At 39.7% G+C, this 22,611-nt stretch overlaps 1 protein-coding gene across 6 annotated transcripts in view; it reads left to right on the forward strand.

Moving 5' to 3' along the window:
- The window catches only part of MAPKAP1 (MAPK associated protein 1), a 249,295-nt gene that overhangs the window by 1,525 nt on the left and 225,159 nt on the right, over window positions 1-22,611 (forward strand). For 4 of the 6 annotated variants that reach the window (XM_046022726.1, XM_046022730.1, XM_046022729.1 and 1 more), the window contains exon 2: window positions 17,906-17,970. The exons of the other annotated variants lie outside the window; for them this stretch is intronic. The gene's annotated coding sequence lies outside the window, so the exon portion shown is untranslated. The remainder of the gene's footprint in view (window positions 1-17,905; window positions 17,971-22,611) is intronic. 6 annotated transcript variants of the gene reach the window in all.

Raw genomic sequence — 22,611 nt, forward strand, 5'->3', positions numbered from 1 at the left:
AAGTCCCCTTCCTTAATTCCCTACCCGACCCTTTACTCTAGATAAGTAGGACCTCAAATCACCTCTGCTTTCTCTTTGTCCATTGTATTTTGGTAGAACAAACTTCCCTGCTGAGGCCTCTCCTTTTCTGTTTCCACTTACTGAGATGTTACCTGGGGCCCAGAAGAAATTGGTCTCCCTCAGTCAGTTCGAGACAACCCCAGTTGGAAATGATTTCTTTTATGGGATCCTATAAATACTCATTCTGATAATCTCACTTAGCAACATTTACTGAAAATATACGAGGTATCATGCTAGACAATGTATGGGTAAGTAAGACTCAGTCCTTGCCTGCAGGGTGCTCAATTTAGTGAAAGAGATAAGGAAATAATTCCAAGACAGAGTGGTAACTACACTGTGTGAAGGTTCTTTCTGTGATGCAGCAATTAGCTTTTGAGGTCATTAGCTTTTGAGGGGTGTGTTATGGTCAGGTAATGCTTCATAACATGGGGCTAATGAAGTTATTTACTATGTGCTGAAACTATATATAGGTTTCTCTTATTTAATCATTTTAACCTCAATTTACAGATTAGGAAGATTCAGGATAAATTTTACATCTGGTATGAGACAGAGGCAGGATTCAAACCCAGGTCTGTCTGATGCCTGCATCTGTGCTTTTTTTTTCGTTACATGCTTTGTCTTCTTTCACACACTGTAACAATATATAAAACTACATATTGAAGAAACTATAAATGAGAAAAACTATAAATGTCAAAATCCCTGGTACAGATAGCTCTTTAAATGTAGAAAAGACTATGATCTTCCAAGGTCAGAAGGTGGTAGGTGGGTCAGTTCAACTTTGAATAGGAGCGTGGAAGACCTGTAGAGAGTAACATGGACTCTGGATTCAGTTCCTTGTCCCTCCTCTTACTCCTTGACTTTTGGCAAGTTTCTTAATTCCAGTCATTATTTTCCTCAAGTATGGGTTGGGTTAGAGGGATAATATTGATCTCATGGAATGTAGTGAGTATTTAATGAGCTAATGTGGATAAAGGGCTTGATACATGGTTAAGGGCCCCTGAAACGATAGTTGTAAGATGCAAAGATGCAATGTGTATGATGGTTTTAGAGTGGCAAGTAGACCAGACTGAATAAAGCAAACCATTGCTTCTTATAGTGGGGATACTGGGAGGTAAATTGGAGGGTCTGTAGGGGTCAGAGTCAGTGAGGGCTTTAGCGTCAGTCAAGAGAGGTAAAGTCCAGTTTCTGTTCATAATTTTTCCGGTTAATAAATGCTCTGACGATCTCTGATTCATTCAGCAGTGCCAGGGAAAGTGTTAAGACCCTGGGGATGCAAAAAGGCATAAAACCAGCGCCCACCCTGAGGTGGTTGACATTCCAGTGAGGGGAGATGTAAGTATGCGCAGGTAAACCGTAGGAAAGTACCATGCCAGCCGTCTCCACAGGGTACTGTAGAGCACACAGGAGGGAACACTGGTAATGGTAGCTAATGAGCACTTACTGTCTGCTAGCATTGTGTTAAATGCGTTGTCTCATTCCCACACAGAAAGGTGTTGTTAGCATCCTGTTTCTACAGATGAGGAAACTAGAACGCAGAGAAGTTGAAGTTCCCTGAGTGTATGCAGCTGTTGGAGCTGTGAGTAGAAGGGATGATCTGCTAGACTTTGGTGTTTGTACTCACTGTGGTGTGGATGGGTGGATGGGGACCCTCTGAATAGACTTGAGAGATGCTAGCCCCTGAGCCACAGGGTCGGAGTAGCTTGGGTGTGCTTCACTATGCTAGACCGCAGGGATAATGAGGAGGGAATGCGGCCGCTGCTAAGCTCGTGGCCTTATCTGTCACAGTAAATACATTTATAGTTTTTGGTGCAAGGGGGGAGTTGTTTTATTTGTTGACTTGTAACTGAAGACTTTAGAAATCGGCAGTTCAGTGGATTTGTATGTATTTCAGGGGAAGAGAATTTGCTGGAAATCTCTTATTCTGATATATAGGCCTTATTGTTAAGGACATAGCAATAGATACCGAATTATATGACTAGGAATTGTCACAGTGCATTTTTTTCCCCGGGGGGGGTGCCCTGACCTTGTGTTTTCTGTGAGTTTGAGGTTTTAGAGAAGTTTTGACTCCACAGTTAGCACATTTCAGCTTGTGCTAAATTTAAAACAATTGAACATGTATATATTTAGTCATCGTTAAATGTTGTTGTGCATCTTACTTCCTTCAGTCTTTGTGGTTCTGTGAGATAGGTGGTGTTACCCCCACGGAACACATGAGCAACCTGAGACTTAGTGGTTAAATATATTACCCAACTCACATAGCTAGTGAGTGATAACACCAGAAAAAATAGGCCAAAGAAGAGTAAACAAGTATTTATTAGTTCTCTTTTGAGCATGTACCTCAGGGTCTTCCAGCTCAAGTGCCCATGATAGAGAGTAGGACAGACGTCGGTGAACTGGCTGGCATATGACCAGTCTGAAGGTAGCAGTTGCTGCTCAGCTCCAGTTGCTTGTTGCTCTCTGAGGAAGGGGTCTGGTGTCCCTGGATCTTCTGAGGGATGATATTCTTTGGGTTTTTTTATTTATATTTTATTTAAAAAATTTTTTATTTTAATCCCAATGAGGGATAATATTCTTGAGGGGGCATTCAGGAGATGCTTAAAATCTGGATTTTAATGAATTTAATTTTAAAATTTGCCATTTAAAAAACTGCTGTATAGACCAAAGCACATCTGCGGGCTATGTACAGTCCAGGCTGCCTCATTATGAACTCTCATCTCTCTGATGACTGAAATTTTGGTACCCACTGTTCAGAACAGGAGGTATAACACATGTAATGATTATTGATCAGAAGTCTACTGGTAAATTGCCAGAGTAGGGTATACTGTAATTAACATACTGATTGTGTTTGGGGAAGTGGCGGTATGAATACTTTTGTTATATCATCAGGCTAATTTTCAGGAGGGATAGGATTTAGATGAGGAGATGACCTTGTAATACTTTTGTGTTCTTAGCACTTTTTTTTTTTCTTAAGATTTTACTTATTTATTTGACAGAGATCACAAGAAGGCAGAGGGGGGTGGGGGGAAGTAGACTCGCCGCTGAGCAGAGAGCCCGATGCGGGGCTCGATCCCAGGACCCTGAGATCATGACCTGAGCCGAAGGCAGAGGCTTTAACCCACTGAGCCACCCAGGCGCCCCTGTTCTTAGCGCTTTAAATGCTACCAGATTGTTGTCTTTTGGTCCTCTTTGTAGTACGTGAAGTGAATGAACAAGGAGAGTAATTATAAATTCTTGAGATGAAGAAACTGGTGTCCAGTGAATGACATTTTAGTAGAAAGTGCACCAGATTGAGAGGGACTTGAATTCTGAATTCAGTATGCCACTAACAGCCTTTTGATTTTGGTCATTTACAAATCCTTGAATCTTTTTCCCATCTGGATAATAATGAGGAGCTCAACTCAAATCCTGCTAAGGTCTTTCCAGGATGCCAAGCTTCCTAGTTCTAAATGACACTCTTAAAGTCACACAAGTGATTACCGGCAGACCCCAGTGGAGAATGGTTCAGATCTAAAATGCTGCTCTTTCTCTCATGATGGCCGGTAGGAAGCTACTCCTCAGCTCTTCCCTCTGTTCTGTGTTCATCACTAATTCTGGGAAAGGACCTTGATAGGCCAGATGCTTCCCAAATGCATACAGTGGTTTGTTGACTTTCTATACACAAGATTGAAAGAGGGCATAGAGACACCTAGCGTAGTGAGAGAAATATGGTCAGGGAGTTCCCAGCCCAAGGGTTTATTTTTATTTTAATACCCAGCCTCCACAAGGTGAGAATTGAAGAAATACTGTTCTTCTATGTACTTGTTGTCATTCATACTCTATTGTATAAGGAAATAGCATGGAATATAAAATGAAGAAAATAAATCCTGACCAGTCACTCAAAATTTATTATCTCTAGTTGGCAGCAATCTAGATATACAGAGGAAATAGATTTAATAGAGGAAACAAAATTTAGACCCAAAGAAGAAAACAGTTTTAAGTACTTGAAAGTGAGAAAAATGGGAGAAACCACTTAAATGACAAAACTTAAAATCTGGGAACAGCAAGAAGGTACTAAAATGACTATTGGAATTAGATTATAGTAATCGCTTGTGAAATAAATTGAGTATCATGTCACATTTACTCCTAAATATATGCATTGTTAGATTTTCATATCTTATACTTGAGTATATTTTTATAAGTTTGGGTATATTTTTATTTTATGCTTTTATTGATGCAGATAAAATGGACTGAATATGTAAAACTTAAAAAAAATAACATTTTTAGCTCCCTGTGGACTTATCTTAAGGTACTATATTATAACTAAGTACTCTTTAGTAGAGAAAATGGTAGAAAATTGTTGGAAGGACTAATTTTCTTTCTAAAGCAATCTTTAAAGAAGACAGTGGATTTTTTTTTTTAAGTTTTATTTATTTATTTATTTGACAGAGAGAGAGATCACAAGTAGGCAGAGAGGCAGGCAGAGAGAGAGGAGGAAACAGGCTCCCTGTGGAGCAGAGAGCCCGATGCGGGGCTCGATCCCAGGACCCTGAGATCATGACCTGAGCCGAAGGCAGCGGCTTAATCCACTGAGCCACCCAGGCGCCCCAAGACAGTGGATTTTTAATCTGAGCTTCCACGGTTGCTGATGTAAAGGAGACTAACGAAGAACACCTGAGGTTGAATCTTGAAGCCATGTGAGGTGGGGCTTTGGAGTCCCAGACACCTGGATTGGAATGCTGGCTCTGTTATTAACTGTGTGAGCTGGACAGTCTGCAAACTGAGGCCAGGCACTGCCAGTCTCATCTGGGGCTCAGGAGGATTAAATGAAACCACTTATGTGAGTACCTGGTACTACTGATGCTTCTGGAGAGGTGCAGGTACCAGCGTGCAGGGACGTAACACATTTAGAGACGGTATAATGTGATAAGAAATGAGACTGCAGAGTGGTCGTGAAGTGAGACTCATTTTCATGTCTGGATGATGGGATGAGTCTTGTTACTTTCTAGTTGTGCTCTGTGAATTAGTGTGCCTACGAAGAGTGCACTGTTGGGGCATTTCCACATGCTGCTTTTTGGTGTAGGGAGGGTTGAATGAAGTCATCTGTTTAGGTTAAATGAATTGATCTGGTAGTAACAATAAGGACTTCCAATTGCTTATATTACCTTTTTTTGGTGTGCCGTGACTGCCCTTTGAAGTTGTTAAAAACAAGGGCTGTGGTACTCTCCTTGTCTCCATCTTAACAAATGCTGAAATGGGAGCTTGAAGTAAAGTGATGGAAGACGGAGAGCTGATAATGACAGAGCTCGGATTCAAACCTTTGGAAGTTTTTGTTTCATTTTACTGGGAACGCAGTGGTTTTGTCACTATTTCATGCTGTTTTAGATTTGGTTGCTGGCCCTTGTTTTAGGACGGTCATCAACTATGGCTTTTCTTACTCCTTTAAACTTAATGCCTGCAGAAAGTTGTTACTGATTATATTGTATAAGTGTTTGGTTATAGGTATAATCTTACAATACAAAGTTTTAAAGATTTAATAAAACTCTAATCATAATAGTTATTGCTAGCAGAGTTTGGTGGTGATTGGTTACAAATATATTGCTAGTGGGAATAGAATTGGTGAAAATTTTCTGGAGAGCACCTTTGCAGTATTTATCCAAGCCTTAAAAAATAAGTCATGCAAGTCTTTTGAGCTTGTGATTCCATTTTTAGAATTTTTTTTCAAGTTTTTATTTAAATTCAGTTAGTCAACATAGAGTGTAATGTTAGTTTCAGGTGAATTTGTGATTCATCCCTTACATATGAAACCTGGGGCTCACCAAAAAGTGCCCTCCTTAGTCCCCATCACCCATTTAACCATTTAACCCTTCCCCCTGCCCAGCTCCCTCCCAGCAACCCTGTGCCCCGCTCCCCTGCTTATGCACACCTGTATGCTCTCTTTCTCTCTCTCTCAAATAAATAAAATCTTTAAAAAAAAATAGAATATGGTTTCATGTATGTTGACATAAATGATGTTGAGGTACCCAGGCTAGCCTTTCTTTCCTCGCCCAAAATTCTCTTTAAGACAGTATCATGGAGGGGTGCCTGGGTGGCTCAGTTAAACCTCTGCCTTGGGCTCAGGTCATGATCCTGGGGTCCTAGGATTAAGCTCCACATCTTGCTTCCTGCTTAGTGGGAAGGCTTCTTCTTCTCCCACTCCCCCTGCTTGTGTTCTCTCTCTCGTTGTGTTTCTCTCTGTCAAATAAATAAATATAATCTTAAAAAAAAAAAAAAAGAAAAGAAAAAACAGTATCATGGAAGAAGAGTTGTATTTGTGTTGGTGGTACCAGTGTCCTCTTTAGTGGCCAATGGGAGAGTGGTAGCCTTGTGACAGCTGTCTTTCAGAGTATACTCCTGTCTCTGTGAGGTTGGACATTGGTATATGGAGCTTTTATGTAACTTGAATGCTTATATATTGGAAAGTGCTCTTTTGGTATGGGAAATTATAAGTGTGACTTTCTGTCTCAGTTTTTCTAAGAAAAAAGGTCAAAATTTAGGTTTTAATTTTTATGCTAACGGTATTAAAAAAGTATGAATATTAGACTGTCATGATGAATTGGTGCTTTTCTCATTGTCATGTGTTTCATAATTGAAATTGCGGTAGTTTCAGCATGTACATATCAGCAAGATGGCCAGTTAGGGTTGTTGCTGTTGTGGTTGTTGTTGTAAATGGTAATTCTCCTATATACGATATAAAAAACATGCAGAAATTTTAACGATGTATTTGAGCATATTTAAATTAGGAAAATACTAGGCAAGATGTTTCTTTTTGTAAACTGCTTCTGTCCAAAGCATTCTGTATATTATCAGAATGAAAAATGACAGCACTTTGTCATCTGTTCAAATTGATATTGCACTCTATGCAGTGACAGCTGAAAAGGCCCACAGGTGCCATATAAAGAGGTGACCATGTTGTCATATTTCATTTCGGCATCCCTCTGCAAAGCCATAATTACCTAATTAGGTTGTTAATTAGGAGATTAGCATTTCACTATATTGATAGAATGCTCTTTACCGGCGTGGGGCTAGATAGAGATTTGTCTGCCCTAATTTATAATCTCTGCCTTTTTTGTATTTATTTATTTGCTTAAGTTCCTGATGTGGGGCAATTCAGTTTACCTGAGAAACGTTTGTTTGTAAGCTAATGAAGCTTTGATCACTGGATTAAAGTTGTTGAGTTAAAATGTGAACAGTATTAAAAGGGTGGTCCCATCCCCAAAATGATAATAAAAATTCTTGAGTTGGTAGAATCTGTATGCTTGTTTGCATAGGCAACAAATACATAATAAGAAATAAAATTGTTGTTACAAAAAAAAAAATCCAAGTACAAAACCTAAGTCTGAAATGCGATATTTATTTATCCTAAACTAGACGAAGGCAATTGTTTAGTTATCTTGAATAACAAACGTCTATCACTTACACTGGAGACTTATAAATATGTTAAGTATTTTGAACATGTTTCAAAACTGAAGCTTGGTTAATGACTTTGGAACAAACGTATTCAGTCTTGTGTTTAGACTTCCTTAGATAGCCATCATGCATCAGGGTTTATCTCATTTGTTTCTTCTGTCCGTTAGTCTGTGCTTGGAACATTCTCTTCTCACGGCCTTTGCAGTCCTGAGTGCTTCTGGAATTTGAAGTATTTCACAGTAACCTTCACTTGGTGAGCTGTGTGGAGTAAGGGGCATTTCTATCAAGTGTGTCCAAACTTTTTTGGTGGGAGCAGGGAATGGGGCCAGCAACATGATGATTTTCATGTATTTCCACTCCTGCGTACACGCTTTGACTGGAATGCTTATAATTTGCGTTTCATGTCGCTTTTCTGATCTTTCCAGTTAAGGAGATTCAGAGTTTTAGGAATGCAGTGTTAGGAGCTCCATTCCCACTGTGGTAGTAGGTTTAGCTCCTTTTGATATAATCACAGTGAGAGCTGTTGTTGTAGAAAGTGCATGTGTACTTAAGTCCCTTTTCTGTGCAGTTGTTAGGAAGAATTGCATTTGTTTGTAATGTTCTTTACAGTGAAGAAATATTTTAAAAATATTTGTATATGAAGAAAATATCATCTGAAATCTTGTAGCAAGTGATGATTTTGCTTAATTGTAATCATTCACGTATTGGTCAGTAAGTATGTGCTGACTATCGATGAGGCACTAGGCATGTGTCTGGGTATTGAGCAATGAAAACCCCAGACACCGACTCTGCTCTCATGTGACCCGTAGTCTAGTACAGACTAGTTCGAGGAGTGCTCAGTAATGGGAATGGAGGCAAGTATGGAGGAGTATCTACTCTGACCTTGATAAGGTCAGACCTTCCTGGGGCAAGTGAAGTTGGGGTTGGGATCTGAAGGGGGAAGGAGCAAACTGAGCCAGTAGAAGGATGGAGAAAACTGCTCTAGGCAGAGCTGTTCAAAGGCTTGAAAAAAACTGCAGCGTGAGTTTGGCTGGAGTCAAAAGAAGTAGAGGGGTAAGTAGAAGGTAGAGCTGCAGATGTAGGCAAGGTTCGGTTTCATTACAGTTCGGGAAGTAACCAAAGGATTTTAAAGACAAGTTAGGAAACAAGTTAGGTGAGAGATGGTGGCTTGGGTAGGTTTTGGAGATAAAAGGGAATGAAATCTAAAGCAAGAGGAGGGTGCATAGGATTAATTACATGGCTGTAGGTTTCACAGAAAGAAAGGGTCAAGATTCTAATTTGGACATTGTAATTGCTTTACAATTTTCAGTATGACATTCTCACACTTAAATGTACTTTAGTACATCAGAGAGAAGAGGTCATGAGACTTCTTTTCAGTATGACTAAAACACGTACAGTCCTACCAACTAGTTTTCTTTGAGGTGAATTGGGAAGAATACTCATATTTGGGTCTCGCTTTTGGTTCCTGCATTGTGACTGCAGCTTTGTGGGGCATGCGATAATATCTTACAGAGGTCCACAGAAACTGTGATTTTCCCAGTGTTCTGTTGCTGGGTTACTGGGTGCTGAAATTGGGAGCACATGGTAGCTCTCCAGAGCCTTGTGTTTTCCACCATGCCATATTGCCTTTCTGGTTTTATCCCCTTCTGTTTGTTTATTCCAAAGAGAAGAGAAGTACTCCCCAAGGACCAGTTGCTGACAGAGGCATTGTGTTGTTAACTCTGTGGCTTCTACTGCCCAGTCTAGTGTGGATTAAAGTGCCTGGTGCTTTGGTAGGAGAAGCTACTACCGCACCTGAATGTTTCGGCAAAGTCCCAAGATTCTGTTGAGATTTCTGGCACTAGGATTTCATCTTCCTCAACTAGAAATGTAGATGAGTTACCTCCATACAAGTTCACTAACATATATGAAAGTTCTCCTCCTTTTCTTGAGGAAAAGACTTGGAAGCTCCCATTTTTGCATAAGGAATTTGTTCTCTCTTTGGTATAATCAACCTATATTGCGAAGTGTTTAAAAAATTTCATGGTTGTAGCTTCCACCACTGTTCAGTTAAGTGATTTGTTGGCATCATTATGTTAGAATCTCCTGAAGGAGAAGAAATTGGGGATGCAGCCTGGATTCTAGCCTTCCTGTGTTTCTACACCCCCCCTTTTAAAATTAGGATATAAGTCTTAATGCTGTAAAATTTCCCCCTTTAAAGTGTACAATTTTATATTCACAAGGTTGTATAACCGTCATCACTATATAATTCGAGAACATTTTTATCACCCAAAAGGAAGCCCCATACCCACAAGTAGTCGCTCCTCATTCCTCCCTCCCACACAGCCCCTGGCAACCATTAATCTACATTCAGTGAACCTTTCATATGAATGGAGTCATACATTATGTGGCCTTTTGTGTTTGGTTTCTTTTACTTAGCATAATATTTTCAGTGTTCAAATATGTTGTAACATGTATCAGTACTTCATTCCTTTTTATGGCTGAATAATATTCCATTTTGCTTATACCACATTTTGCTTATCCATTCACGAGTTGATGGAAATACGTTTTTTTCCCCACTCTCTGGCTATTGTGAATAATACTGCTGTGAACATTCCTGTGCAAGTTTTTGTGTGAGTCTATGTTTTCTGCTCTTTTGGAATGGATTGCTGCATCGTATGGAAGCTCTGCTTAACATTTTATAAAGAACTTCCAACCATTTTCAAAAGTGGCTGCACTATTTTGCATTCTCACCAGCAGTGTATAAGACCTGTCCCCTTTTTGCTTCTGCTCTCTTCAGGCTCTGTTGCTCTGGTTTGGGGTGGAAACTCCCTTAGGCTCTAGGAGTTTCATGAGCCCTTTGTCTTGATAAATGGGAAATATTTCATTTTTCTCTTTCCACCAGGTTTATTCTCCAGGCCTTATATTAGGCATTAGTGACAGGAAACCAAATAAGGCTTTTAGTCTTTTCCTCTCAAGGACTTCCCAATTCAGTGTTTGGAACAACTTATTAGATAATGGTGGGGAGAGGGAAACGCCGGTGAAGAAAGTTACTGCCTAGGAATTTGTGAATTTCCACAGCATAGATCCTAACTTTAGAATCTAGGGAAAGATTATCTTGGTTTTCACAGCTTCTAGGATTTCTTTTTCTTGCCCCCTCCTTTGACTCTTGCTATTCCTTGGATTTTGTTTCTAAGTTAATGCTCTTCTTTCCTTACATGTTTTCCCTGGGTAAGTTCATTCACATCCACAGCTTCAACTGTCATATATATGTTGGTATCTTCCAAATTTGCTCAGATCTTTCTCCTAGGCTTCAGATTTGCATATCCTTTGTGTGTCACTTATATGTCGTAGTCTCCCAAACTCACTCAGACCTCATTCCTGGGCTGTCAGGTTTACATCATGATGAGTCTGTTTGGGTACTCCACAGATATCTCAGGTTCACTGCGTCTGAATAATTCCTCATTTTCCCTCTACCTGTTAAGCTGTTCCTCCTTTTGAGTTTACAGTTTCATTTGTTGGCTCTCATGCAGGCCATAGAGTCTCCCCTTCTCCTTCCCTCTCCACATCCAGTCACCCAGTTCTAGCAGTTTTATTTTCTACATATTTCTTACCTATTTCCTAAATTTTTTGACCTATCTTTCGCTGCCTTTCTTCAGATTTCATCATCTTTCCCTGAGCTGTAGTCACAGCTTCATAACTAATCTTACGTCTCGTTCATCAGATTAATCTGTGCACCTGCCAGATCAGTCTCTCTGAAATGCTCATCTAACCAGCAACTTTGAACTCTGTGTAGTCTTAGCTACTAAATACACATTCTGCTGTTTCTTGTTTTAATGCCTTATCTCATGTTGTCTCTTCTACTTGCAAGAGATGAGTTTGTCTCTTTGACTCTTCTTCCAGCCATCCAGCTTCTCATCTGTGAAGATTCATCTTAGAGTGAGGAATAATTGCAGTAGTAATTGTAGACGTTTGTATATGGTTCACCATGGGCCAGACGCTGTTATATGCACATAACATGAGAATTCGTTAAATCCTCCCAACAATCCTTTGAGATAAGCACCAGAATTATCCCTGTTTACAGATGTGCACTGAAATTGTTACTTTGCCTAGGTCCCACAGTGAGTGATTAACTAAATTCAGGTTTGAACCCAAGCAGTCTGATGCTTGATCGCTTGCTCTTTGTCTCTCCTGCATACCCTTTGCCAACGTACTTGATTCTCTGTGCTTCCCCCACCTCAAAAGTTAGTTATCTTCATCCTGCTTCTGTAGTAACCCATGTATGGCCCAAAGTTAATCTGAAGTCCGTAGGGTAGATCTGGAGCAAATTTTATTTTTAACATTTTTGATCAAGGAGGCAGCATTATAGATTACTTAATTTCCAGCCATCCCCTTCCCCTCATTTTTCTTAAGGAGACTAAGTTGGAAGTAATCACTTTGCATTATCGTGATCTTAGTCATTCATCTCTGTGAAGCCTTGTCTGAATATCTAGTTTTATTTAGGTATTTTTCCTTTGTGTTTCCATAGTACTTTGTTACAGAATCCTCTAGCATCATTCTCACTCTTTATTTTTTTAAAATTTTTTATTTAAATTCAGTTTAATTAACATATACTGTATTATTAGTTTCAGAGGTAGAATTCAGTGATTCATCAGTTGCCCACAACATTCAGTGGTCATTACATCATGTGCCTTCCTTAATGCCCGTTACCCAGGTACCCCCCATTCCGTCACCCACCTCCCCTCCAGCAACTCTCAGTTTGTTCCCAATAGTTCAAAGTCTCTTATGGTGTGCCTCCCTCTCTGTTTTCATCTTATTTTTCCTTCCCTTCCCCTATGTTCATGTTTTGTTTCTTAAATTCCACTTATGAGTGAACTCTTTATTGTGACCATTTATGTACTTATCTCCTTTTCTTGACTCCCTTGCTTGCCTGCTGGGGATAGGGAATAAGACTTAACTACTTTATACTCCTCACTGCCAGCATGGAGGAGGTATTTCTGCTTGTTGAATGAACACGGAAGTCTGCTTATACCATGTTTAGATTAGTGAGAGAAGAGGATTAAGAGAAGTGTGATGAAATGCACTTGCATTGGAAATTTAAGGCAGCGTATAGTAATTGTGTGGAGCAGGAATTCTGGAGTCAGGTTACATACCTTATCCTGGCTCCACCTTTTGCTGATTTTGTGACCTTGAGTAAGTAGTTTATTGATTTGTAAAACATAAATAATAATAGAATCTACCTCACAATTTTGGAAGTGATGTGTGAGAGCTTGCTAAATAAATAAGCAACCTTCTGGAATCCAGAGAATTGATTATACTACTTAAATTGTATTTTGTGAAACATTTCTCCTCTGACTGTAGAACATCATAGGCAGAATGAAGCCAGTCCTGCTGCCCTATCCTCATTTAGATTCATGTAGTGATGGTTTAAAAAGGAAAATAAAAGTAGAGTAGAAGATTGTAAACAAAATGGCTGGCAGTTAGCGTAGTTTTGTTAATAACAATAATAGCAATTATCATTTACTGAGGTTATGAAAGCTCCATTCAAGTGAAAGTACAAAGCACCTTTCAAATCACATAAAAATAGCTTAGGGATTATCTGACAGTTTAGATGATCTCATTGCTGTCTTTCATTCATTAGAAGTTGAATGAGTTTATAAATATTCTTTTTCTAAGTATTCCTATGAAGTAGAGACGACATAGATTAGGGATATTTCCCTGCTGAGGAAACAGAGTCAGGGATACCTGACTCACTTGAAGTCATTCCATTGTTAGTCCTGAGGCAAGCTAGAGACAACCAGAAATTCCAGATGTGTTTACTGTTACAGTTCTAGAAACCATTTCCTATACATAATAGCATTAAAAAAACCAGGTGGCCATAATGCCCATTCAACTCATTCAAGCCCATTCAGCCCACTCAGTTTTGTAATGGGTTTCTGCCAAAATGTTGATACTATTCAAATCTTTGTCAAAAGGGAATTCCTTGAACTTCTATTCTTAGAGTCTGAACCATGGCACAGTGATATAAGTAAAATCCGCAATAGATTTCTTTTTCCTTTGAAGCAAAAACACAAAACTTTTTGGTTGGACTCTAGGGTACACTCCCAACCATACCTCCTCCTCGAATGTGGTTGGAATAGAATTTGACAGCTGGAAGTCACTTCATGGGAGTTCAGACTCCCCATGTAACTGATGCAGAAATGGACTGATATGTAAAACAGGTTTAAAGAGGCTTAAAGAAGTGACTTGTCCAAGGCCATGTAATTAGATCCCTGGTAATTAGGGAATTGGAATTCAGGTTTCCTGAGTGGTGCTTGGAGTAAACTGTGTTGCTTCCATTAATTGATGATGTGGTTAGCCTGAGAGCCAGGTAAGTGCAAACATAACTCTCTTGAATTCTTCTGTTTAAGCAAACTGCAAACATCAAGGAGACAATAAAAGAAAAATAAATCTTAGGCTGTAATGCGATGCTTACCTGTTGAACCAGCACTATGGATAAGGGTCCTTTTTTGGAAAATCATGGCACAAGATTGGAAAATCTTGGGAACAAGAAAGATCCATTTGTTCATCTGTTGATTCCACACTGAGCTCTTATTGGATGCCAGCCATGTTCTACTAGAATCTGGCAGCACAATGATGAATCAGACAGTGTCCTTAAGGAGCTTAGGTTTAGACAAGAAAACCAACATATAAATAAATAATTATTTTTAAAAAAACCAGTGTGATTAGTTTGTTCATTCATTTATTCATTCCTTCAGACTTTAACATAGCAGCCAGAGAGATCCTTTTTAAATGTGAGTTAGATCATATCATAATCCTCTGGTGGTTCTCCACTTTACTTGGAGTAAAAGAAGAGTCCTTAGAATAGCTTGTAAGGCTGTGCATGTTTGCTCCACTCTTCCAGACCTCATCCTCTACTACTTGCTTCCTCGATGAGCTCCTTGCTACTTCAACAGCGCTAGGCATGCTACCCTCACTGGGCAATGCACTTCCCTTCAGAAGTTTACATGACTTGTTCTCTTACCTCCTTCAGATGTTAACAGGTTCTGGGTAAAACATTCCTTGACTACCTTATTTACAATTGCAGCCGTGGCTTAGCACCTGGCTTGCCCATCTCTCTTCCTTGTGTTGTCTTTTTCCATTGCACTCTCTGTTTTGTCTGTCTCTCCATTAGAATGTGAACTCCAGGAGGCCAGGACTTTCTGCTTTGTTTTCTGCTGTACTCTTTGCATCTAGAATAGTGCCTTGCACATGGTAGGCTTCAATCAATATTTTTTCAATGAATAAATTCAACAAACACATAATACCTTCTATTAACAATGTGCTGGATTAATTATTTGGTGGAAGTAGTGACAAAGTGCAGTGCAATGGGACTGCAGAGAAGGGAGCAGCTAACCTGGTCTGTGGGATTCGTCAGGGGGGTTTCCTGAAAGAACTGACCATTTTGAGCTGGATTTCGAAGAATCAGTAGGAGGTAGCCAGATGAAGAAGGGTGGATAGGCTTCAGATTGAGCTTGATAGGCTAGACTTGCCTTTGTTTGGGCTTTGATTTTCCTTAGGGTATGTTAAAATTTCAGTTAACATACTAGGAGTTGAACTTGTTTAGTACCTGAGAAGATTTGAGCATAGATTTTAGTAGCAAAATTGTATAGTTTAGTTTCAGTATCAGTGAAACTGTTCCGTGGGCGTTGGAAATGACCACAAATATAGTGGCTTCATAGCATCACAGCCGGGTTTCTCCACCTTGGCGTCACTGATATTGACCTTTGTGGGGGGTAAAATTCTTTGTCATGGGTGCTGTTCTCTGCATTTTACGATGTTTAACAGCATCCTTGGCATTTATCCACTAGATGCTAACAGTATGACAGCCGGAAATATCTCCAGACATTGCCAAATGTCCCCTGGGAAGCATAACTGCCTTCCAGTTGAGAACCACCACGTTAGAATCACTGCATTGTTGGGCTCTAGACATTCCTGCCTTTAACAACTTTACAGATGACAGGGAGGGGGACTCTTAATTCAGTGACCACAATTCTGATGCTAGAAGTGGATCAAGAAGTTTGAACTTGGCAGTTCCGTATACATGGTGTTCATATAACTAACTGTATTGAAGGTAGAAGCAGGGTGCTTGTAAAGCAGTTTCGACCCTGCAAATTGGAGAAGAGTTCACAGAGGATGCAATTCTTTTTTTTTTTTTTAAGATTTTATTTATTTACTTGACAGACAGAGATCACAAGTAGGCAGAGAGGCAGTCAGAGAGAGAGGAGGAAGCAGGCTCCCTGCTGAGCAGAGAGCCCGATGCGGGGCTCGATCCCAGGACCCTGGGATCATGACCTGGGCCGAAGGCAGAGGCTTTAACCCACTGAGCCACCCAGGCGCCCCAGGACGCAATTCTTGAGTTGTACTTCGAAGAATAAGGTTTATAATGGAGAGGGGCACATCTCAAGGGGATTATCGTTGCCAAATGTGTTTATTTGAACTGTGTTCAGAGAGTTCTGGGAGTTGCCTGCTGGGAAGAAGGGGCAGATGGTAAAATTGGGTTGTAGAGAGAAAATGTATATGAAGGCAAAGGGGTCTAGGCTGTTTTCCTGTACTGTGTATCTTCATTTCTCTTACTGCATAACACATTACTACAAACTTAGTGTTTGCTTAAAACATTACAGATTTCTTATCTCTTAGTGGGTTGGGAGTCATGACTTCATCTGGGTATTCTGCTGAGGGTTTCAACGGGACGATACTAAGCTGTCAGTTGGCTCCAGCCTCATCTGGAGGTTCGACCAGGGAAAGATCTCTTTCCAAGCTCCTTCAGGTTGTTGGTGGAATTCATTTCCTTGTGGCCCTGTGACTGAGGTCCTCATTTTCTTGCTGTCTGTTGACTGGAGCCACTCTCAGCTCTTATAGGCTATTCCCAGGTTCTTGCCATATATTGTTCCATAACTTGGCTGTTTACTTCTTCAAGGTCAGCAGGAAAATCTCTCTTTTCAGTTGCCCATGATGGCATCTTCTATAACAGAAAGTAATCAAGGGTATAACTTCCCCACACCTCCCCCCAGCACTTTTGCTGTATACTCTGTTGGCTAGGTTTTATCCACACTAAAGGGGTGGGCATGATGTAATTGCATGGATATCAAGAGACAATTTCTGGAGCCAGCTTAGAATTCCGACTGCCATATACAACTTTTAGCTCCTTGAAGGCCATGGCCAAGTCTTTTTTTCATTTCTCACTCAGCATTGTATCTCTGGTGCCTGGCACATAGTAAGTGCTTTATAAATATTTGTCAAATGAATGACATCATATTTAGTAGACAGTTGAGTGCTGTTTATGGTTTCAGCTCCTGTAATGGTAATTTCATGTTGGGAAGCAGTCTAGTTTCTCTGGCATTATTCATTTCTTCACTCTAGGTAAAACGATAAACATTTTTACCTGAAATATTAAAGTAAAACCTCAAATTATTTGTTTATTATCGCAAGCGTCAATCAAATCTAATATGTCAGAGAAACAGCACCCACTGGAAAAATAATTTAGGGCTACATTGCAGCAAACTAGCAGATTTCTTTCTTTTCTTTTTTTTTTTAATTTTTGAAGATTTTACTTTTTTATTTGAGAGAGAGGGAGAGAGAGCACAGAGGGAGAGGGAGAAGCAGACTCCCCGCTGAACAGAGCCTGAGGCAGGGCATGATCCCAGGACCCCAAGATCATGACTTCAGTTAAGGCAGATGCTTAACCGACTGAGCCACCCAGGCACCCCAAACGAGCAGATTGCTTTTAACGGCCAGAAGTGTTGGCATATTTGGAGTTTTGAGGGTGGTGAGTGGGTAGGTTGTCTGAGGTCTCACATCCATTGCTAGCTATTAAACATTTTAGAACACTTTGAAAATACTGATTGTTTTATGGTGTTATTAGTAGTCATAGTTTTTTTTTTTTAATATTTCATTTTTAAGTAATCTCTACACTCAATGTGGGGCTCGAACTTCAACCCCAAGATCAAGAGTCCCATGCTCTGCTGACTGAGCCAGCCAGGCGTCCCTGCCGTTGTTCTTCATACTAGTCATGGGAAACATCTATTGAGCAAAATTTAGATCTTGACTTGTCCATCGATAAAGTGCCATTTTGTCTTCACAAAATCAAATATTTCTGATATCCAAGTCAATATTTTTCCACTAGACCTTGTTTAGACTGGGTTTATGAGAATCCCAGTACGTGCCAAGGAGCGCTAGAAGCCACAAAGTAAGCATGGCCTGTATTCCTAGACTATCAATGTTAGTGTTATTTTCAAAGGTAAAACTTTTTTCCTGTTAAAACAAATACAGGTACAGTATATCATAGAATGGAAAATATGAATGAACTGTAAAAGTAAATTTCTTATAGCATCTTACTTTAGGTGGCTCCTCCAACCTTCTTTCATACCTTGATTTATGGTCACTCTCCTCTGCCCTTTAGGTGTGTTCGTGGACAGAGAGGCACTGTACTGTACCAGGTTCTCTTTAACTGGATCTTGGCAGATGGTAAGATTCGGAGACATTTCAGGTGGAGGTTGGTGGTACAAGAAAAACCAAGGGTCAGGGTCCCTTTGTCCAAAGGAGATATTTTATTACAGGAGAGAAAACCTGGTGTCCTGGTAGGTTGGTAGGGGTCTGGCTGGCCTCAGATGGCCTCAGTTATTCATCAGGAGACCTCAGCAGGATAGCTGGAATGACGGACAACTGAGCCTTTCTACAGGTCAGTTATCCCAAGGTCCTTTTTTTAAAAATCTATCCCCCCCGACCCCCGCAAGCTTCTTTCAGTGATTCACATATGTTCCAAAGAACGTGACAGCAGAAGTTTGCAAGGTCTCTTGAGGCTGAGGTTTAGAAGTTACTTCCATTACATTCTGTTGGTCAAAGTAAATCACAGGGTGAGGCCAGATTCAAGGGGTAGGGAAATAGACTCTTCTTCTTGATAGGAAGAGCTGTAAAGACTGGCCTTTAAGAAACCCACCATGTGGGGCGCCTGGGTGGCTCAGTGGGTTAAAGCCTCTGCCTTCGGCTCAGGTCATGAAATCAGGGTCCTGGGATCGAGCCCCACATCGGGCTCTCTGCTCCGCAGGGAGCCTGCTTCCTCCTCTCTCTCTGCTTGCCTCTCTGCCTACTTGTGATCTCTCTCTGTCAAATAAATAAAATATTAAAAAAAAAAAAGAAGAAAGAAAGAAAGAAACCCACCATGTGGGCTCCTGGGTGGCTCAGTCCTTAAGCATTTGCCTTCGGCTCAGGTCATGATCCCAGGGTCCTGGGATCAAGTCCCGCATCAGGCTCCCCTCTCTGTGGGAAGCCCGCTTTTCCCTCTCCCACTCCCCCTGCTTGTGTTCCCTCCCTCAGTGTGTGTCTCTCTGTCAAATAAATAAATAAAATCTTAAAAGAAAAAGGAAACCCACCATGTGATCATGGACAAGTTACTTAGTTCCTTTAAGCCTTAATTTTTTAAATTTGTAAAATGGAGATGATATTAATACCTACCCCCTGGGGTGGTTGTACGGATGAAATATGTTGTCACATGAACGTACAGCAGATAGTGAGACTCAGTAAACATCATCTATTACTATTCTTGTATGTCTGCCTAATGAAATCCCGGTCATCCCTGGGACTTCCTTCCTAAAGCCTCTGTAACTTTCTTGTCTTTTGGAAAACAGACTTAGTGTCTCATTTGATGCTTAGTATGTATTGCCTTATGTTACGTTTATACATGTATACAGCGTAGCTCATCCGCTGGAGTTTGTAAGCCTCTGGAAGGTGCAGGCCAATGTTCATCTAATTTTTGGTAGGATTCCCAGTGCCTAGCTCGCAATGATGTTTAGTGAATGAATCCCTGTTATTTAAAAGAAGATACAAGCATTTCTTTTCTGTTGTTTTGAGTCTAACAAGAACTTATCTGAAAGGAAAAATTAAACTCTCCAGCTATAGAGTCTCCCTATTCACTGTTTAATGAAATTAGACATATTCACATGGAGATTTTAATTCTCGAAAGGAACAAAAAACTTAATTTTTGCTGGTCTAAAAAATAAATGAAGATTTAATGTAGAGTTATATTAGAATTAGAAAAAGATTTAAAAACAACAAAGTATGTTTTATTTTACTAGTCAATTTCAATAATTTTCAAATTCCAGGAGGTATGAACTCTGACCTTTACTAGATCAAAAGATGTCCAAATCTTAGTAAAGGGGTCTGTTGGTTTTCATCATGAAAGATTTTGTATATAATAAAAAGCCTTTTGTTTTTCTAAGTTGTGGTCATTCCTTGTTGTGCAAATGTAACACTCTTAAGGAATCCTGTGTAGGAATCAGGTCTGACTTGAAGTTAATGCTAATAGCATGAAATCGGGGTACAGTGAGGAAAGGTAAAAAAAAAAATCTCGCATCTGCTGTTACATGTTGTTAACTCCCTCAGCAGACGTTAAATCATTTCAAGTACAATAATAGTGTGGGAGGTAAATTAACTAACCATTAACAATCTTATAAATACACAATTAACATGCCAACATTTATATGACACATTGATGGGGCAGCAGTAATTTTTGATTGGGAGTTTGCAGACCTTGGAGAAGCCTCAGGCTGTTGCTTATTCAGACAAGTTTTCGCAGATTGCAGGTAAGGGGGCTTGAAGTCTGTCTAGCAGAGGGAAGTAGGTGTATAGAGTGTTTGAAAATCTAGGAAGGGGAACTTCTTTTAATCATTGGGTGGACGTGAGCATTTTAAGTCACGTTTAAGACCCATCTCAGGTCCTTAGGGAGTGAAGAAGTATAGGGAGGGCTCATTTGGTCATGCTTGGGTTATCTCAGTTATGGACTTTGTTTGCAGCTGAAGTTGCATTAATCTCTAGGGGTTTTAAAAACATGCAAGATGCTTACATGCAACTTGGAATTTAAAGTAAACCTTTCCTCTGTAGTTTCAGGTCAACAAGTAGGTAATCTCTGAAGTTTCTCTTGTAAAATTTTGTGACTTATTTTTAGACAACCATTATGTGCATTGCTTATTTCTTGCAATTGTACAAATCACGGTTGCATGAGTTGAGGGAAGGCTAAGGGTCTAGTCTGCTGCGTAACACATTTCCTGTATTATGCCTTCCACGAAGACCCGTTACAGAAATTTCTCTCGGGACCCAGAACCCAACAAACTCAACAACAGTATCTTTAAAAATTTATTACGACTGTTATAATTCTTTGTTACTTTTTGTAACAAAGGGGAGGCCTCAGACTTATTAACTGTCTGACTTTGGGCAAGTTTTTATTTGCTTCAGTTTTTTCTTCTATAGAATGGGGACAAAAATATTACCTCATAGAGTTATTTTGAAAATTATGTGAATTAATCCATCTAAAAAAGAAAGAGCAAGTCTAGCTTTTGTAATAAATTAGGTTAGTTATTGTAATTGCTTTTTGCTTCTGAGATTTTACAGTCTTCCTGTGGCAAATGTACAAGATCTTACCACTGTCCACATTTCCTTACTCTTGGCCACTTCTCTCATCTACTTTTTTACTATGTTGTGGCTTGTGTTTTTCTATAACCCATTGCAAACAAAGTTTGGAGAATGTATGTGTATGAAGCTATTATTAAAAATATACTTGTATTGAGACTTGATAGCATTAAAACCTACTAAAAATTTACTCCCCTCTGTAGGGCATGTTCCAAGTTAACGCAGGCAAGTTACATGGTTATTAATGCACACAAATGGTCACGTAAAGTGGTAATAACATCTAGATTGCACCTGGAACAACACTTAGCACATAGTAGGAACTTCATAAATATTTGTTGAATGAATGAATGAAGTATGAAAGGAGACCCATCCAGTACATTAAAAATGGCTGTGTCACTTTGGGATATCTCATGTCCTCCAACTCTGTGTGGATGTCCCTTTTGCTTTCATTTTTATAAAACAAATGTCTATGCTTTGAAAGGAACCTGGAGTTTAAAAGTGGGAGAATCTGTGAAAAGTAGGACATCTTGGGGAACAGACCTCCTGGGGGCTGAAATTGTTTATCTAGGTAGCCTTAAGCTATATAAAAAGGACCAGTTATCTCCAAGGCAAGAATTGGTAACATTCAAGGAAGATGTTCAGGGCCCAAAGAAACTGTATTTTTAAAAATGTAAAGTAGCATTTCTAAACTATGTTCTGTGAATCTCTCTCTCTCTCTCTCTCTTTTTTTTTTTTTTAAAGAGCTATTATATTTGAGAGACAGAGATAGTGAGAGAGAGCAGGAGCAGAATGGAAAGGGAGAAGCAGGCTCGCTGCTCAGCAGGGGCTTGACGCAGGGCTGGATCCCAGGACACTGGGATCGTGGCCTGATCCTAAGGCAGACGCTTAGCCGACTGAGCCCCTGTGAATCTCTTATACATTGATAGGTGTTACTGTAGGAAAAAATGTTGAAGGATCAGATAAATTTGGAATTTGGGATGTTTTGCATTATGAGATTCTTCACTCTTAGAGATTCACACTATACCTTAGTTATTTAAAAGCACTGGGAAGTCTGTAATTAAATAGCAAGAAGAAAACTTATTTAATTTTGTTTAATGTGGCATTTCTTAGACATTTTTAAAAAATTTAAATTTAAAAAATTGTAATATATAGCAAAATTGACCATGTTAGCCATTTTTACGAGTGTAGTTCAATGACATTAAGTATATTCACATTGTAGTGCAGCTGTCGCCACCGTCAGTCTCCAGAGCTTTTTCATCTTCCCAAATTTAAACATGCTTTAAAAATACTCCACATTCCCCTCTCCCTCCAGCCCCTGGCATCTGCCATTCTGCTTTCTGTCTCTATGAATCTGACTATTCTAGGTGGTTCATATAAGTGGAATCATACACTTTGTCTTTTCTATGACTTATTTCATTGATCATAATCTCAGGGTTCATCCATGTTGTGGCATGTGTCAGAATTTTCTTCCTTTTTAAGGCTGAAGAACATCCTGTTGTATGTATATACCACATTTTGTTTATCCGTTCTCTACCAGCTATTTTTAATGACTGTGTGGTATTCTGTTACTTGCATGTGTTGTGACGTACTCATTACTGGTGGATGCCTAGGTTACTTTAAGACTTTCAGTATAATAAATAATCCTGAGATGAATATTTTTGCACGATTATCTCCCAAGGGAAAATCCTACAAGTAGGGTTGCCC

Source organism: Meles meles, chromosome 11 (assembly GCF_922984935.1).
Source record: "Meles meles chromosome 11, mMelMel3.1 paternal haplotype, whole genome shotgun sequence".
NCBI classification, from domain to species: domain Eukaryota; kingdom Metazoa; phylum Chordata; class Mammalia; order Carnivora; family Mustelidae; genus Meles; species Meles meles.